Below are 19,829 nucleotides of genomic sequence, written 5' to 3' on the forward strand. Positions count from 1 at the left end.
GCAGGTGAGAGAGTGGATTTGTTAAGCTGGGTGGGTTTATCCTTCTTTTATGTGTTCATTCAATTTTATGTTCATTTACTTATTGTACACATATGGCAATAGAAGCTGCTAAAGCAATCATTGCTATTCTGCAAAACAACAAGGCACAGAAGCAGATGTCTTATTTCCGAGATTTCTCCCCCCAGGATTATTATGATTAAAGATCCTTTCCCCCACTCCCTGGAGAGGACAAGGGGCTGCTTGCTGGAGATTTTTTAATGACTTGGGGAAAGGCTCAAATATCCCCCCATTATGGTAATCCACCCCAGGGACAAACCACACAAGAATATTATGAATTTATTTTATTTTTCTATCCTTGCAAAGGTAATACTCAGCTCATTAGAATATGAAAAATATACTGTCAAATTTCAGAATTACATGGATGAAGAAAATCACCAAAGTGGCATCATATCATGTGTGTTATAGTTGTATTTACTATATTGACTATATTAACTATATTGTGTTAACAATAGGTTGTATAACTATATATTGAAAAGGCAAAACGCTGTAACTTATTTCAGAGAAAATAATTATGTTGGCAAACCCCAAATTGTGCATTGTAGACGGGTCCTAGGAAAAGAAGATTTAATTCCCAGTGGACAAGAGGTTAGCTTCTGTTTTCAGCCATGTGCTATTTCAAGAATCAAACATCATGAATAATACAGGATATAGGAGGAACAGTCTAAAGATGGAAAAGCACATTTTGATTAGGAAAGAGAATTTAAGGTTTAAGTCTTTTTTTTTTTTTTTTTAAGGAAAACTGCCTTATTACAATGAGATAAGAAAATTGTTTCCTTCCTTTCTTCCTTTCTTCTTCTTTTTCTTAACCATTTTTATTTTGGATATTTGACCTCTAAGCTGAGATGACTGAAAATGCCTCCTCTGGGCATCAACCTTTTTGAAAGACTTTTTCCCCCTACCTGAGGGCTATTTGTCTCTTGGAGGCATTGTCCACATTACTCACCAAGAGGCAAGCATTTGTCCTTGCACTAAATGCTGACATCTCCTGATAAGAGGGAAGCTGCAAAGCAGAATTGAAGGTCAATATGTTGATATTGCTCTCAAGCGCATTGATGTACATTTGTGTATTGGGGAAGGGGAGTGAAGCTTGAGAGTGGGCCAGTGGGGAGGGGTAGATATTTTGTGATGCTGTGTACCTAGGGGCTTATAAAGTTTACAGCTGCATTAGGAGGACAAGCATTACCATTAGCATGAAGAGTAGAGCAGATCTCACTTGCAAAAGCTTCTAGCCATACACATAGGGCAATACATAAATGATACACCTTATTGCATTCACCCGTTCACCCTCCCCTGTTCAAGCTAATTGGAAATTTCAATCCATTTCAGAGAAGTAACACAACTATCAATCATTTTCCCTGGCACGAATCTTCCAGGAGGAAGAAAATGGAATACACCTAGCAACAGAGCTCACACACTAGCCCATGTGTCTTAGATTTAATATCTGATCACTAGCTGGATTGAAGCCAAGAGGTGATTCACAAATTTGCTGCACATTAGAATCACCTGGGGATCTCTGAGCCCTCCCCGTGCCCAGGCTCCTCCCTAGACCTACTAAATGAAAATCTCTGGGGCTGGGACCCAGACACCAATGTTTTTTTAAAAAAGCTCTTTAGGTAATTCAAATGAGCAGCAAAGCTTGAGAACCAGCCCAATAACGGGAACAAACTTATTTCACACAGATAAAGTGGGAGCAATTCGTATGTTAAAAGAACGTGTATATATATATATAATATATATATATATATTATATATATATATATACATATATATGTATGTGTATATATATATATGTATATATATATATACACATTTCTTTTTTTCTCTTTATTCTGTTTGTGTTTCAAATAGGCGCTTTTTTTTTTTTTTTCCTGCAAAAATCTTTATTGTTTCCATTTGGTCCAAGGCTTGGGAGAGAGCTCCAGGGTGGTTAAAAAGCTGCTCAGTGGCTGCAGAGAGGGCCTTCAGGAAAAGCTCTGACGCCAGAGGGGCTCCTCAAAGGCCGCTGAACTCTGGAAACTCCTGTTCGTGCTTGAGGGTGAGCCTTTTAAAGAGATACTCGCCCAACCCAGCCTGCGGACCAGCCAGCCTGCGGAGGTTGGTCAGGTGGTCGCCCATCTTCTTGATGAGTTTCACCTGCTCGTCCCGGAAGCGGCTCTCCCGGAAGTCGTAGGGGTGGGAGTCTGCGCGGGCAGAACCCGGGGCACGCAGATCCCAAAACGCCTGGTTCGGGTTCTTCTCCCTAATAATGGCGGCTTCCACAGCGTCCTGGGTTTTACCCCACTCATCCTGGAAGAGGGCGCGGCTGCAGCACTGGTTTTGCATTTTCAAGAGACGCTGGGCGCCCTCACACTTCTCCTCGGCCAACTGGCGAAAAAAGTGGCCCACACCGTCCAGAGTCCCATTGTTGCTGTCGAAATAGAAGCTCAGAGAGAGGTAAGTGTCCACAGATGCATGTTGAACAGGCGGTGGACGGCGGCCTCCACCTCGGAATAATTCTGACGAATCTGGGAACTCGTGGTTGATCAGTGATAAGGAGCTAAGCTCAAAAAACGGTGTTGGCCTGTCTTGGAGGCTGAGGATAGCTGAGTGGCTGATTCTAAAGGTTGCGACTGGAAGAATGGTTGGAGGGTGGTCGGGGGCTGGAGCAAGGAACGTAGGAACGTTCCCCTCTGCTTAGTCCGCTGGTCCTTAGTTCTGGCTAGACGTTGGCATCGTCTGAGGATATTTAAAATGATTTTATTGGTCTAGGATGACCAACCGTCGGTGTGAGGGGTTTTGAAAAGTGCTTCAGATGATTCTAATGTGCAACCAATTTAGGTACCACTGCTTAAGCTTTTGAACCGCTGCTACTTATTTTAACCTCGTCTTCCTATGAGAATATCCAACTGTAGTTGAGGTTTGTTTTTTTTCTTTTTTTTAAACTGTTTTATTATAAGATTTGCTGTCTTAAATAAGATTGAATGTACAGAAAATCCTGGTAGTCCATCTGGTGTAGCTGGATACCCAGAATAATATCGTTAAGATGTGTACCATTTAAGTATTGTGACTGGCCTTTTTAAAACTAACATATGCATTGAATTAGTATGATCTCTTTCGAAGTTGTCATGTTGGGGAGCTATACCCCTAATCTGCTGCCATTGCTAAATATCTGGACATCTCTTATTAGGAATTGCTTTTAAAAATCTTTAGGGATTAAAACCAAGATTGCTGTATTATTTGTACTGGGACCACAAAAACCTCACAAATTTCCCCCGCTGTACCTTCTACCCCCATCTCTAATCCTTGGCAACTTCTAATCTGTTCTCCATCTCCACAGTTTTGTTATTTTAAGAATACTGTATAAACATAATCATGAATTACTTAATTGGCTTTTTAAAATTTTTCCCTCAGCGTCATTCCCTTGAAGTTCATTTCAATTTTTGCATATATTAATAATTTGTTCCTTTTTGTTGCTAAGTAGTATTCTATCATAAGATTTTATCACAATTTGTTTAAACATTCACCCATTGAAAGACATTTGGGTAGTTGCCAGTTTTGGGCTATTATAAATAAAACTGCTATGAACATTTACGTGTAAGTTTCTGTGGGAACTTAATTTTTTGTTTCTTTGGGTTAAATGCTCAAGAGTACAATTACTGGGTTGTAGGGTGAATCTACTTTTACGATTAAAAGAGACTGTCAAGCTGTTTCTCAGAGTGGCTAAACCATTTTATATTCCCACCAGTGATATGATATAATTTTTCCACATACTTGCCAGCATTTGATGTTGTCACTATACTTTAATTTTAGTTATTCTCTGATATCTCATTATGGTCTTAATTTGCATTTCCCTAATGGCTAATGATGTTGAACATCTTTTCATGTGCTTATTTGCCATGTGTATATACTCTTCCCTGAAATGTCTGTTCCTGTCTTCTGCCTATTTTCTAATTGGATTTTTTAAAGTTGTTTGGAGGGTTCTTTGTATATTATAAATACAGGTCATTTGTCTCATATGGGATTTTCAATTATGTTTTCCCAGTGTGTAATTTGAGTTTTCATCCACTTAAAAGGATCTTCTATGGAGCATTTTTAACTCATTTTGATGAGATCCAATTTATCAGTTTTTGCTTTAACTGATCATACTTTCGGTGTGAAGTCTAAGACTTATTCACTTAGTTCTAGATGCCAAAGATTTTCTCCTATTTTTTTTTCTAAAACTGTCCTGCTTTTACATTTAAGATTATGATCCACTTTGATTTAATTTTTGTATAAGGTGTGGAGGTTTAGGTTAAGGTTCATTTTTTTTTTTTTTTGGTTGAGGGATGTCCAGCTGTTTCAGTACCATGTTTTGAAAAGTCTATTCTTCCTTGATAGCTTTTGCACTGTTGTCAAAAACAAGTTAAATGTATTTATGTCAGTCTCTTTCTGGGTTCTCTATTCCGTTGCATTGATCTATGTATCTAGCCTCCATCATTACTGCAAAATCTTGAAATTGGGTAGATTAATTCCTCCCATTTTAATCTTCCTTTACAGATTGTTTTAGCTATTCTTCAGCCTCTTCTTTCCATATAAATCTTAAAATAAGCTTGTCTATATCCACAAAAACCTTGAGGGCATTTTAAGAGTAATTGTGTTAAGCCTATTAACTTGGGGAGAATTGACATCTTTATTATGTTGTGCTTTCTAATCCATGAACAAGGTATGTCTCCCCATTTGTTTGGGACTTTAAAATTTTTCTTCATCAACATTTTGTAATTTTCAGTACAGAGGTCCTATAAATGTCTTATTGGACTTATATTTAAGTATTTATTTTATTTAGATCAGTTGTAAATGGCATCACATATCTTTATTTAAGCTTCTACACATTTGTTACTAATATATAATTTGATAAAATTGTATTGATCTTGTACTCTAAAACATTTACAAACTAATATTATTTCTCAAGATTTTGTGGATTCCTTGTATTTTCTCCATTTAGATTATCATCTCATCTTCAGATACAGACAGTTTTACTTTTCTGTATTGAATATAATAGGATATATTACTATTCAACATTTAGTAGGATATATTCCTTCTTATTCAGCATAATAGGAATAGTCCTTTTATCTTTTAAATAACATTTTTTTAAAATTTAACTTTTAAATTTATGTATTTATTTATTTTTGCTTTATTTTCTTACTAGAACCTCCAGTAATATGTTTAATAATAGTGGTGAGAGCAGATATCGGTGCCTTGTTTCTGATCTTACAGAGAAAGCATTCAGTCTTTCACAGTTAAATATAATGTCAGTATAGGTTGTTTGTAGATCATCTTTATGAGTTTCAGTATGTTTCTTTTCTATTCCTAGTTTGCTTGGAATTTTTTTTTCTTCTTTTTTTAAAATCATGAATGGGATTGGATTTTGTCAAATGCTTTCTCTGCATTAATGGATAGGATCACATGTTTTCCCTCTTAGTCTATTGGATATGGTGGATTACATTGTTTGATTTTCAAATATTTAACCAACTTTGCATAACTGGAATAAATACCACTTGGTCATGGTATATTATTCTTTTTATATATTTCTGGATTTGCTAATATTTGGCTGAGGATTTTTACAGCCAATTTCATAAAAAATATTGGTTTATAGTTTTCTTCTTTCTATACTATCCCTGTCTGGTTTTGGTATCAAGGTAATACTGGCTTCATAAAATTAATTAGGAACTGTTCCCTCTACTTCTATTTCTTAAAAAATCATGTGAAATTGGTGTTAATTCTTTAAGTCTTGGGTAAAAGTGAAACATCTAAGCCTGAATATTTCTTTTGGGAGTTTTTAAATGAAAAATTCAGTGTTTCTAATGGTTACAGGAAAACTGAGATTATTTCATCTTGGCTGAGTTTTGGTAGTTTTGGGTTTAGAAGCATTGGTTCATTTCGTCTGCATTTTTGAATTTATAGTGTAGACTTGTTCATAATAACTTGTCCCTTATTAACCTTCAGGATATTTCATGATATCCCTGGTTGCATTTCTGATATTTGTGATTTGTGCCATTTCTCTTTTTATCTTTATGTCTTGCTAGATCTTTATTGATTAGATTGTTTATTTCAAAGAACGAGCCTTTTGTTTTATTGATTTTTCCCCCCTATTTTCCTGTTTTCAGTTTCATGGATTTCTGTTTTATATCTATTATTTCCTTCTTTCTGCTTGTTTAGTGCTTTCTCCTCTTCCTTTTTTAGTATTTTAATATAGAAAATTAGATTATTGCTTTGAAATATTTTCTTTCTCAATTTAGTGCTATAAACTTCCCTTTCAGCATAGCTTTAGCTTCATTCCACAAACTTTGATCTGATATATCTTCATTGTCTTTTATTCTATGCATTTAAAAATTTTTCCTTGACGCTTTCTTTTTTACCCATGGGTTATTTGGAATTGTGTTGTTTAGTTTTCATGTGATTGAAGATTTTCCCGTTGTCTTTCTGTTATTGATTTCTAGTCTGATTCCATTATGGCTAGAGAACATACTCTATATGATTTTAATTCTTTTAAATCTGCTAATGTATTTTTATCACCCAGTATATGGTATATGAGTGAATGTTCCACGGACACTTGAGTATGTAGTCTGCTCTTATTGAGTGTGTTCTTTAAATGTCAATTATATCCTGTTGATTGATGATGTTTTCAGTTCTTCCATATCCTTGGTGGTTTTTCTTTCTGGTAGTTCTATAAATTGCTGTGTTGAAGTCTCAAATAATAATTGTGGATTTAAAATTTTCTCCTTTTTTCAGTGTTTGCTTCATGTATTTTGAAGTTCTGTTGTTTGGTGCACACACATTTAGTATCACTAGATCATCTAGGTGGATTAATCCTGTTATCTTTATGTAATGACCCTCTTTTCCCCTAATAATTTCCTTTGCTCTGAAATCTATTTTATCTGATATTAATATAGCCATTCCTGTTTTTTCTCATTAACGTTCATATGATATATCTTTTTCATTCTTTTACTTTAAACTACCTATATCATGATGTTTAAAGTAAACTTCTTACAGACAGTATATAGTTGGATCATGCTTGCTATTTTTTAATCTACTCTTCCAATCTCTGTCTTTGACTTGGTTATTTAGATAATTTACATTTAATGTAATTTTTGCTATGTTAAAGATTAGATCTACCATTTTATTTTTTGTTTTCTGTTTTTTACCTTAATTTCTCAATCCTATGTTTTTCTTATTTTGCCTTCCTGTGGGTTACTTAAACATTTTTTAATAATTCCATTTTAATTTAATTTATTTAAAATCATTTGTGTACACTGTTATGTACAGTTTTCTTAGTGGTTGCTTTTGGCATTACACTATACATATGTAACTTATCATAGCCTACTGGAATCAGTGTTTTGTTACTTCAAGTGAAGTTTCAAAATTTTACTTCCATTTAGGTCTTTTAATATTCCCCACTTTTAAAGTATGATTTTCTTTAGTATTTCCTTTACATACATTGAGAACCACATCAGATGGTGTCATAATTTTTGCTTTGACCATCATATAGAATTTAAGAAACTCATGAGGCTAATGATAGTCTATTATACTGCCTCACTTTTTTTTCACCCATTCCATTGTTCCCCTTTTCTTTCTGAAGTTCCCAGTCTTCTGTTATTGTTTTTTTATGTTTTCATAACAGTAGGTGATATCTGAACTTTCCAGTGTCATTGGATATGAGTTTCAGGAAACACTGAGCCTGGATCACTTAATGCTACTGAGTTGGAGGGTTTGTATATGTTGGGCCTGTTGGCACAGCAGATGGTAGCAGATTAGACTAGTGTTGATGGGACTAGTGCCACAGGAGGATGGGTTCCCATTCAGGCTATGCTGCTGCTACAGTAGATCAAGTCCCCCTCTACCCCAAGTGTGGGGCAGTGACCTGCTGCTGTCACTGCTTTGCATTAGGCTACTTTTGCCTCAGGTGTGTGGTGGGATCCCTTTGAAGGTGCTGCTGCTGTCAATCACAAGGTTAAATTCATTTTAGAAATACTTAAATATAAATATATAGACTGGCTCTTGTAGGACCTCTGTATTTGTTTTCTACTGCTTTCATATGAATTACCACAAACTTAGTGACTCAAAACAACGTAAATTTATTACCTTACAAGTCTGACATTGGTCTCAATTGGGTAAAGTAAAAGTGTTGGCAGGATCGACAGATGAATGGATAAAGAAGATGTGGCACATATATACAATGGAATATTATTCAGCCATAAAAAGAAACGAAATTGAGTTATTTGTAGTGAGGTGGATGGACCTAGAGACTGTCATACAGAGTGAAGTAAGTCAGAAAGAGAAAAACAAATACTGTATGCTAACACATATATATGGAATCAAAAAAAGAAAAAAACAGGTTCTGAAGAACCTAGGGGCAGGACAGGAATAAAGACGCAGCCATAGAGAATGGACTTGAGGACACAGGGAGGGGGAAGGGTAAGCTGGGATGAAGTGAGAGAGTGGTATGGACATATATACACTACCAAATGTAAAATAGATAGTGGGAAGCAGCTGCAAAACACAGGGAGATCAGCTTGGTGCTTTGTGTCCACCTAGAGGGGTGGGTTAGGGAGGGTGGGAGGGACATGCAAGAGGGAGGAGATATGGGGATATATGTATATGTATAGCTGATTCACTTTGTTATAAAGCAGAAACTAACACATCATTGAAAAGCAGTTATACTCCAATAAAGATGTTTAAAAAAAAAAGTGTTGGCAGAGCTACATTCTTTTCTGAAGGCTCTTAGGGGTGTTTCTGTTCCCTGGACTTTATCAGCTTCCAGCGGTCACTTGCAGTCCTTGACTCAGAGTCCCCTTTCTCCACCTTCAAAACCCGAAATGTTGCATCTCTCTGATCCTGCGTCTATTAGGACATCTCTCTCTTTCTCTTTCTACAGTTGGGAATGGTTTTCTGCTTTTAAGGATTCATGCAATTAGATTTGTTCCATGAGATAATCCAGGATAATCTTTCTATCTCAAGGTCTATAACTTCAGTCATATCTGCAAGGTCTATAACTTCAGTCATACCTGCAAAGTCCTTTTTGCCATGTAAGGTAACATATTAATAGGTTCTAGGGATTAGGGTGAGGGCATTTTTAAGAGCCATTATGCTGCCTACCACACCCTTAATAAGTGACCTTGAGAAAATTACTGAGATTTTTAAAGCCTTACTTTCCTCAAATATAAAATGGAAAGAAAGATATCTAGTTTATATCATGAAAGTGAAACAGTATATATGAAATCAACTAATTCAAAAAATAAGATTTCTTCTTTTTCTTTATGATTTACATAATTCTCAGAGTTCAGTTACTTGAAGAGTTACTTTTTTTTAAACAGAGCTAGGGAATTTCAGTGTTCAGGTGCTGTAAGATTGTCTGAATTATCTGAGTAACAATTAGCTAAGCACAGGTGTAAAGTATTTGATTTACTCCCTGGTGTTCTTTATCTTCTCATCCCACTAAATCCGTAGCCCTTGTCTAGCTCCAGCCAGTAGAGTCAGAACTTGTTTTACTGTTTAACTAAAGTTCAATTTAAATTCTCTCTACATCTCCCAGTTCTCAGCCCTGGTTGCATATTATAATCACCTGGGGAGATTTCAAAAACTACTGATGCCAAATTTCTACCTAGCATGGATATTTGAGGAGGGACCTGGAATGAAAGGCTCTAGCTTATGGTTTTTGGAGCCAAATCATAGTCTACACTGAGCCAAATCATTTGAGAGATCACCTCTGAAAAGGAATTTATCTGTTATAACTAATGCTCTTCCTTTGCCAATATGCTTGATTTGTCCCTCTTTGGGGGAAAAAAGGGGGGAAACCCCCCCCCCCCAGCAGTTTGGCTCCCTGAATTACAACCTTATGCTGTGGAATTAGTGTTGGCTCAGAGCGCACATCTTCGGATACCCATGCTCTCTCCTGCTCCCTTGCATGAACTTCTATCCTTGGGCAGTTTTTCATCCACCACCCTCTTTTGCTTCTAATCTTAGCAAGTAAAGTCTCCCCTTAATGAAACAGCATTTCATGGGACTTACTGGGAGCATAGGTCAGTTCCAGACCTATCATATGTTAGCTAAAGCAGATATAAGTGATGTATTTTTGGCATTCATCCTTGTGGGTTGGAGAGAGAAGACAGAATTTTATCCTTATAGGTGTCATCTGACTGGGCAAATGGCCTCTTTCCCTCTGCTGCCTACCATGTGAAAAACTGAGGGTGCTATCTCTAGAAGGTATCAAAATAGTTCAGATAAATCAAATTTCTCACTAAAAGATGACAAAACTATGGCTTAGGTGGTTAATTTTACATGTCAATTTGTCTGGGCCACCATGCCCAGTTATTTGGTCAAATATTATTCTGGATATTTCTGTGATGGTGTTTTGGGGTTTTTAAAAAATTTTTATATTTTATTTATTTATTTTTATTTTTGGCTGCGTTGGGTCTTCGTTGCTGCACGTGGGCTTTCTCTATTTGCAGCAAGTGGGGGTTACTCTTTGTTGTGGTGCGCGGGCTTCTCATTGCCATGGCTTCTCTTGTTGTGGAGCATGGGCTCTAGGCACACGGGTGCGATAGTTGTGGTGCTCGGGCTTAGTTGCTCCATGGCGTGTGGGATCTTCCTGGACCAGGGCTCAAACCCGTGTCCCCTGCATTGGCAGGCGGATTCTTAACCACTGTGCCACCAGGAAAGTCCCTGTGATGGTGTTTTTGGATGAAATTCATATTTAAATTGGTGGACTTTGAGTAAAGCAGATCATCCTCCATAATATGGGTGGGCCTCATCCAATCAGTTGAAGCTCTTAATAAAACAAAGACTGACCTCCCTGTTGCAAAAAGGAATTCTACCAGAAGACTTAACAGAAATTGAACTGCAGCTCTTCCTAGAGTCTCTAGAATGCCTAACCTGCAGATTTTGAAATTACCAAGCCTCTATAATTGTGTGAACCAGTTGTTTAAAATCTCTCTCTCTCTTTCTCTATCTATATATAGATACGGATATAGATATCAATATCGATATCTAGATCTATATCTATCAATATATATGGGCACATTGTATACACATGCTATTAGTTCTGTTTTTCTGGAGAACCTTGACTAATAAAGTGGCCCATATAAATAAAAGGATGAACCCAGGTTCACCCAGGTAGAAAGTAATACAATGAGAACTGGAACTTAAGGCCTCATGACTCATTCAGCTGTGAACACTGACCCAAAACTGGGGTCAGCAAACTCTGGCCCACTGATCAGATCTCGCTTGACTCCCTGGTTTTGTACATAACATTTTGCTTGAACACAGCCGCACCCATTCATTAACGTACTGTGCATGGCTGTTTCTGTGCTACAGCAGCAGATGGGCAGTTGCAACAGAGACGTATGGTACACAAAATCCAAAATATTTACTATCTGACCCTTTACGGAAAAGATCTGCTGACCCTTGCTCTAGGATGCCATCTGATTTCTGATAGCACTGAGGAGAATAATTCGTGCACATTGGGTTAGATTGTTAATCTCATGTCCTCCTTAGGTCAAAGATCTCTTAAATGCTCACCCTTGCAATAGCCAACTTGGGGAGGATTATCTGAGGATGCAGAAATATTTCTTGCCAGATCTTTCCAATCCACACTGCTCCCTGACTGTGGTTCTTAAAACCTATTTTAAAAAAAAATTTTATTGGAGTATAGTTGATTTACAATGTTGTGTTAGTTTCAGGTGTACAGCAAAGTGAATCAGTTATACATATACATATATCCACTTTTTTTTTTTTAGAGTCTTTTCCAAATAGGCCATTACAGAGTATTGAGTGGAGTTCCCTGTGCTAATAAGAACAGCAGGTTCTAATTAGTTACCTATTTTATATATAGTAGTGCATATATTTCAGTCCCAATCTCCCAGTTTATCCCTTCCCCCCAAACCCCTGGTAACCCTAAGTTTGTTTTCTACATCTGTGCCTCTACTTCTAAAACCTGTCTATTTTAACCGTCTACCACTCATTGCTTACTGGCTCTGGCTTCATGTACTTGATAATAAATCTATTTCTTGTTCTATCCTGGATGACATGTTCCAAGGACTGAGATAATATCTTATTCCACATAATTTGTCCTTGATATTGTCTATCTTGGGGTCTTCATCTATGTCCCGAAGAAAATAGTCACACTCTGTCTTCTAGTACTACTAATAATACCACATTTTATGGGATGACGTTGACCCAGTGCACTGAAATATCCCTTTAGAAGCTGTATGCAGCCTGTCACTGGGTTTTAGCACAGGGGTAGAACTCAGATTAGTGTTCATATTTAAACAAATCTACTTGACCAGAAACTTTTGTCTCACCAGTTATTTTATTACACAAGTAACTTCTGTCTTTGCATCTATGATGTAAATATTTTTAATTGCCTAAATTATCTGAAAAATTATTTAGAGCTTCCATTTCAGTAGGCATTGGAATTGCTGTGTTATGACTGTTGCATTATTTTATTTCCAAATGTTAAATTAGGCTTCAAGCTTTGGCCAAGAGTAGACAGAAAAGGGATTAAAAAGAAATGAAGAGTGGGAAAGACTTCTGATGCAATGGAGACTTAATAAAGATTTGATTTTGTATCAATAATTTATGTCATTGCAAAATAACTCTCTGGTAAAATTCCATTCTTGGGTAATCATTAAGTACAGAAATTAACAATCAAAATATGCAGTGCTCTTCTTCATTTTCTAAAAACAAACCTATATCTAGATGAGAGGAGAATTCATTGCATAACTGAGGCTCTGGACTTAACGACTCCAAGTCCTGTCTTCTTTCAACCATACCTGCTAAGTTTCTGTCTAACTTCTTGAACATGAGGTAATGGCTTCAGCTTTCATCCCCTTCCTCAGTCTATAGCTTGGTGACTAAGAGTAAGGGATCTAAAACTTGAGAACTTGGGTTCAAATCTTGACTCTAAAATTTACTTGTTGAGTACTTTTGAGCATGTTATCTGTTTTTGCCTCAGTTTTCTCATCTATAAAATAGAGATAACATTACTTCTCTCAGGGAGTTTGCTATGAGGGTTAAAAGAGAAAATTCATACAACGCAAGAATTTATCAGTTCTTGGAACATAATAAATACTGAAAAAAAATGTTAGCTATTATCAAAGGCCCCTCATTTTATGGATAATATAGATTAGTTTATATAGGTATAATATTTACATATACATAAACATTTTATATCTATATGTGTGTATACATTCTTCTCATAATAGAAATTGAGGAGTCAACATTCACATCTAAATATGTGCTCTGTGAAATGTAGATCTCCTGTGTACAGACACAGTGCTATAGTTATCTATTGCTACATAATAAAGAATTCCAAACTTAGTGGTGAAATAAACAAATTTTAATATGTGCACAGATTCTGTGGGTCAGCAATTCAAACAGTCCACAGAGGAGATGGCTTGTCCCTACTCCATGACTGGTGTCTGAAACCTCAGCTCATGAGGATTCAAATGGCTGGGGCTGGAATCATCTAGATAATTTTAATTCACATGTCTGGCACTTGAGATGGGATGACTTGAAGACTGGGCCCAACAAGGACTGTTGACTGGAGTGCCTACAGACGGCTGCCCATGTGGCTTGGACTTCTCATAACATGGTAGTTAGGGCTCAAGGTAGAGTATCCCAAGAATGAGTGTCCAGAGTTCAAGCATTCCAAGAGAATCATGCAAAAGCTGCATGACCTTTTATGACCTAGTTATAGATATTACATAGCATCACTTTCAGTATATTCTATTGCAGGAGTTGGAGATCTTTTTCCATAAAGTGTCAGACAGTCAATATTTTAGGCTTTACAAGCCATACAGTCTCTTTTGCAACTATTCAACTCTGCTGCTGTGATGTGAAAACAGACACAAACAATACATATACTAATGAACATGGCTGTGTTCCAATAAAGCTTTATTTATAAAAGCAGGTAGAGGCCTAGATTTGGCCCACCAGCCATAATTTACTGACCCCTGCTCTACTGTTTGAAGCCATGGAAAGCCTGCCCAAATTCAAGGGAAAATGCCCATATCTGGATGCGAAGAATGGCAACGAATTTGAGACCCTGCAATAAAACCACTACATATGGGATATTTATAAGAGGATCTGTCTGCATACCTTGTTTCTCCCATGTATGTTGGATATGAGGTATTGGGACTTCTTACATCTCTGTAAGCCTGGGTCAAGGTCATAGTTGGAGTCTGAACTTAATGACCTTGATTTCTGGAATAATTGGTAACTCTAATTATGATCTCCTAACATTCCTTACCCCAATAAATATACCACAAAAGATAGATTTCAAGAAAACAATTGCTTTATGGCAGATTTTTATTAAGTCTCCATTGACTGAATTATTCCATTTTGGTTGGAAAGCATGATTTTTGTTTCTTTCCTAAAGAGATCTGCAACTTTTCAGATGTGGTATTTCATTCTACTGAGAGGATGATGTAGGTTTTTATAAACAGTAAAAGCAGGGCAGACTGAGTTCACTCAGATCATACTAATGCTTACAGGAATAACCGAAACTGGAACACAGGCTTCCAGGTTTTCCTGTCCTGTGCTCTTTCCGGTAGGTGATGTCTGCTGGGCCTGGCAGTAATAATTTTTGACCTTTACCTCTCTAGGCTATTGTGAAGTGATTTGGGGCTTTGTTAGCTTTCTTACGAGTTCGTACTAAATTGTGTCCATAAAGTAGGCTGAATTCCTCAGGGAAGGATGATAGCTGTTACTGTGTTATTACTTAAATTGTTGTGTTGGTTACCTTTTGTTCTTTTCTTTTGTCCAGCTGTATCCTGAACTTAAAAGATATATTATCCAAAATGAAAGATGTGTATCTGGTGGAAAACACTAATTTAAGGGATGAAAATTCCTGATGATTGCTTCAGTCAACCGTTAATACACACTGAGCTTCATTAGTAAATAGACAACTCTCAGATCTTTCCCTTGGAAGAGATCGCATAATCAGGCTTTGTGTTGATTTCGCATTCTGTTCTTTAGAGACAGAACAAATTAGAATAATTGGCTGGTACAGGGAAAGCACAAAGAACTTTCTTCTATTTTTGTGATGCATCCCTTAATAAGTGTTGAAAATGAGACTAGAGGTAAGAACGTGAAACTCTCAGAAGGGCAATGGGGAGAGGATATTGTTTCTTTGAAAATACTCTTTCAGTGTTGGCCCAGAAGAAATATGAAGCTGAGGGAAATATTTTTAAAAAAATGATGATTTTTGTGTTAACGATGTGAGTGTGGAATTAGTAAGAATCAGGAAGCAAGCATCCTTTTCCACCAAGGACTTGAGAGCAAATGAAACCGTAAATGCTCCCCACTCTTGGAAACCCTTTTGGAGAATAATCAGAGAAGGGTAAAGGCAATGCCTCAGGGCGGAGGTGTTCAGAGCAAAGGGATAGGAGGAGAACAAAAGGAGAGTGGGTATTTTTAGAGCTGTCATTTTGAAATTTACCTGCTTCTGCTTCAGTGCTGCTTTGCCACGGTGTTGGTCCAGTAGAAATCCTCAAAGTAGGAGCAGCTGTATTTTAAAATAATAGGATTAGAACAAGTGACTTTAATCCAGGTCTCTTTAGTTCAAGAGCAGAGAGGAGAGTGTGATGAAAGAGTGAGGCCACAAGGAATTGTTCACTGGGTAAATTTTCCCCAAACCTCACTAACTAGGAGAAATTGACCACTGGATTATGTGACTTGAAGGAAAGCAAAAATGTTGAAAGCAAAGAGTGTGGAGCTTGTTTAGAAAGCAAGCTTATCATTTGGTCACCTGCTGATGATAATAGCATTGGCTGAGACCTGACCATTTACAATGAAGGCACTTCTGTAGGTAATAAGTTCCAGGAGGGCCAGAACTGAGTATGTCTGTTTCAGCATTTAGCATGGTTTAGCATCTTAGAGCCTGGTACATTATTGGCATATAGTAGACTTAAAAATGAATATTTGCGGATTGTCTGAATGAGTGGATGTGTGTGATTCATATCCTATTTGCAGGTCCTATGCCCTACAGTGGATTTTCAGTGTCAGATTGTGAAAGTATTTATGACGGGGATTGGCATTGTTCCCCATCTTATGGATAAAGATTACACATCATAGGACTTTATATTGACATCCCAAAAGCCTCATAGAAATTACTTAACAAAAAAATAAAATTGGATTCTGTATAATTTCTAATTTATAAGCTGGCCAGAACACTGGTATTTCAGCCAATCCTCTGGTGGTTCCAATGATGTCCCCATGATCACCCAGGCATAATCAGAATGGTTTTAGGATTTGGGAGCCAAAATGTTCCTCAGTATTTACTGCTTTGCTAGTCCATTTTAGAAAATGGACTATTGAAGAAATAGCTTCAGACACAATATGGCATTTTATGATTTAGCATGAAATCTGAGAAATATAGAGGTTATCTGAAGCCTGCAATGGTAAAGTTCCCTCTGCTATTGAAGTTATTGTCTTTAAACAAAGATTCTACATCAGTAATGCTATATATATATATATTTTTCATGATATTCAGGTTAATTTCCTGCTCTCTCTAAGGAAGTAATGGGTTGGTTGGTATGAGAGATGGTGTGGCTTCCAAAGGTGAAAAGTATCATTTTGTTGTAATTTCTGGCTACCTAAGGATGGGAGAGGCCCAGGACACTGCAGTCAGTATATTGTGTGGAGCAGGTTATATTGTGGTTTATTTATGAACTTTTACATGTTTATTTTCTATGCAAGTTTGTGTGTTCTTTTTTGAGTTTTGGTAGATAAGTGTTTTGTAACTTTGGAATACTTGGAGTTATATATATATAACTTTTATATATATATATATTTTAACGTAGTAGTTAAAGCCGTGGAGAGTGTACTAGTCTACCTAGGTTCAAATTCTGGCTTTACCCTATGGCTTCCCTGTGGCTTTCTCTCCTTATCTATTAAAAAGGAGTATAGTAAGACTGCTGTGATGAGTTACAATAATGCCTGGCATATACTAAGTGCTATTTAAGCATTTGCTATAATGATTATGTATACTTGAAGGCAAGGACCTTGTCCCTTGATCGTCTCTATATTCCTAATGCTTAAGAATTCCTAGGGCTTTTATAGTGCATTGTCTTAGGATAGAGATAGCTGAGTATAGTTCTTGTCACTATAAAGTACTGTTATGTTGAAAGTCTTTGCTTGTGTACTAATCTATGACATATCTGCTGAGGACAAGGAAAGGAATAGTTTTAAAACTACAGTGGATAACAAAAGATTGTATGATTTAATGCCTTTATTATGTAATTATAAAACTAACAAATCATGATGGTAGAAAATTTGAAAAACTCCTAGACAAAATAGAGATTAAGAAAATTTGGAGTAAATTTCAGAGTGTAAAGTTGTCCATGAATATTAGTGCTTTCACATTTTCCAGGACTTTAAGTAGACTCTGCTTCTTAAGAGTCTATTCATGAGATTTTATTTTAATGATGTTTTCATCATGGGGACACACACACACAAATCTGTTAAAAAAAGAAAGACATGTAAATCACTGATGTTTCAGATAGCCACATGAAATAAAGTGGGAAAGGTCAACAAGTTGAAAGAATGTGGAGTAGCATCTCCTTAATTGCTTACATAATTCTAATAATTACCTCTTTGTGGATAAAATAATTAATGGGGAATCTAATTCAAGAAAAATGTATGAACTTCACGCCTTCTTGAAGCCAAGTATTTCTTTCCACAAAAGGTTACTTTCCACACCATGATTCCTTATTACCTGACAGGGAAAGAGTATTGTATGGCAAAGGGTCTTCCCGAAGTAAGGTGCTTCCCACACTGATTGTCATAAATGACTTCGGAATTACTGTTGCTGTATTACCAAAATCTTAAACTAGGATATTTTTGACAAATGCGGTCCTTGGTTAATTTTTAGAGCTACAAACTGTCAGATGGCTCTGAAATAACAATTGTCTGGCTATTCTTCAGGGTGATCACAATATGGTAATGAACTTGAGGTATCACTAAAAAGCAGGAAGGTGTGAGTCTTCCTTTGGTTCCAGAGTGAAATGCTAGTTGGAGTTGGAGTTGGAAAAGAAGCCAAAAACCAAGAGAAGGAAAGGATAGAGAAGAGAAGGATAGGGAAGGAAATGTGAGGTCATTAGTGAAAAACCAGGTTTAAGTTAAGGTGAAGAGGCATGAGGAAATGGTCAACTGTTATAGTATTACGAAGATCATCAAGAAGCATATCCATGAATGCGGTTTGTACTGCAATCTGCTGAAAAAGAGACAAATATACTGGCCTGGACTTCATGGAGATTATATTTTATTGATTCTGATAATAGATGATTGTTGAAAAGGGCCTCCTATAAATTACAACCATGAAAAGGCAGCAAGATAATTTTTTTTTTCTTTATGTATGTGTTTCTCATTCCTACTCACTTTCACACTTACCCTTTCTCTCTCAGGGGAAGAGAAAATCACAAAAAACAAAAATGTCAAATCTCAGCTATTCATTTTCAAAATAATTTTTTTCCCCAAATTCCAGTGGAGGCAATAGTTTAACTGTTAAGATTTGTAAGCCTCAAAAAGCTAGATTTTTACAAACTGTAGCCAAATTTTATTCCATAAATAATAGCTTTGGAAAGAATATGTGATGATGCAAAGTTGGAAAAAGCTGGTTTTTCTTCCATAAATGACTTCACTGTGTTTGGGAGAAGAGGCAGAGAAGAAATCAAGGTAATCAAACGTGGGGTGAGTTTTTCTGATAGGGGACTCTAGTGCTTTAAAATAGACTAGATAATCCTAGGGATAATCTGAGGGTAGAACAGACCAATGCCTCATTCCAATCTGGTACCCTGGAAGAAAACAGTGTATTTCCTTTGAGGTCTTGAGAGGTTTTTCTTTTGCTTTGTTTTGTTTTTGGTTCATTTTGTAATCAACCTTATTAAGGTATCATTTACATACAATAAAATGCAGATATTTTTAGTCAACGGTTCAGTGACTTTTAATTTATGTATACATTTGTATAACTACCACCCCCATAAAGATAGATAACAATTCTAAAACCCTAGAAAGTTTCCTCCTAGCCTTTTGCAAAAGTATCCCCACCTTCCACCCCAAGGCAACCACTGATCTGTTTTTTATCTTTAGAGATGAATTTTGCCCAGTTTAGAATTTCATGTCAGTTGAATAATATAGTAGATGCCCTTTTGATCTGGCTTCACTTGTTCAGCATATGGTTTTTGAGATTCATTCATGTTGGGATGTTTTAAATCAGGACTTTAGCCTGGGTGGCTGATTTTGTCTGAAGGCACCTATAGGTACATCTGAGTCTCTGGCATTGTCACTGTCCTTGGCTCAGTATTTTAAACTTTACTAAGAAGCACAGGGTGGAAGTAAGGAAGATCATTGTCAGTATAATGGAGGTGAAATGGGTTTTGTTATATAATATTCTCAGCATAAATTGACCTGCTTGGAATCATTGTGTTGATAATCAACAAGGATACTCTTCCTACAAAAAACCTTGATAGTATAAAACTTCTAAAGGATGCTGTCGTAGGACTCTTTTAGTTTTCATTTTTTGGGAAACATTTCTGGAAAATTCAAATGCTCACAACCTGAAAGAAGCAATTATTCACCTGAAGGCTAACTCTGCTAAAGTTGAGTTGTCCGACCTTTACATGCTGATAGAACCCAAATAGCCTTGCAAAACAATGCTCTCTTATTGGATATAAGCATATAGACTATTTAAGATGGACGTGTGTATGCAGTAAAGTGAAAAAACAAAGAATCTTTGAGTTTCCCTTGCTGTTTTT

The 19,829-nt window shown here is 36.6% G+C and overlaps 1 pseudogene; it reads right to left on the reverse strand.

Annotated features, from left to right (window-relative positions):
- Positions 1 to 2,052: 2,052 nt before the first annotated feature.
- The window catches only part of LOC132368080 (ferritin light chain-like), a 37,494-nt pseudogene continuing 19,717 nt past the window's right edge, over positions 2,053 to 19,829 (reverse strand).

This window comes from Balaenoptera ricei, chromosome 6, assembly GCF_028023285.1.
Source record: "Balaenoptera ricei isolate mBalRic1 chromosome 6, mBalRic1.hap2, whole genome shotgun sequence".
In the NCBI taxonomy this organism is placed as follows: Eukaryota; Metazoa; Chordata; class Mammalia; order Artiodactyla; family Balaenopteridae; genus Balaenoptera; species Balaenoptera ricei.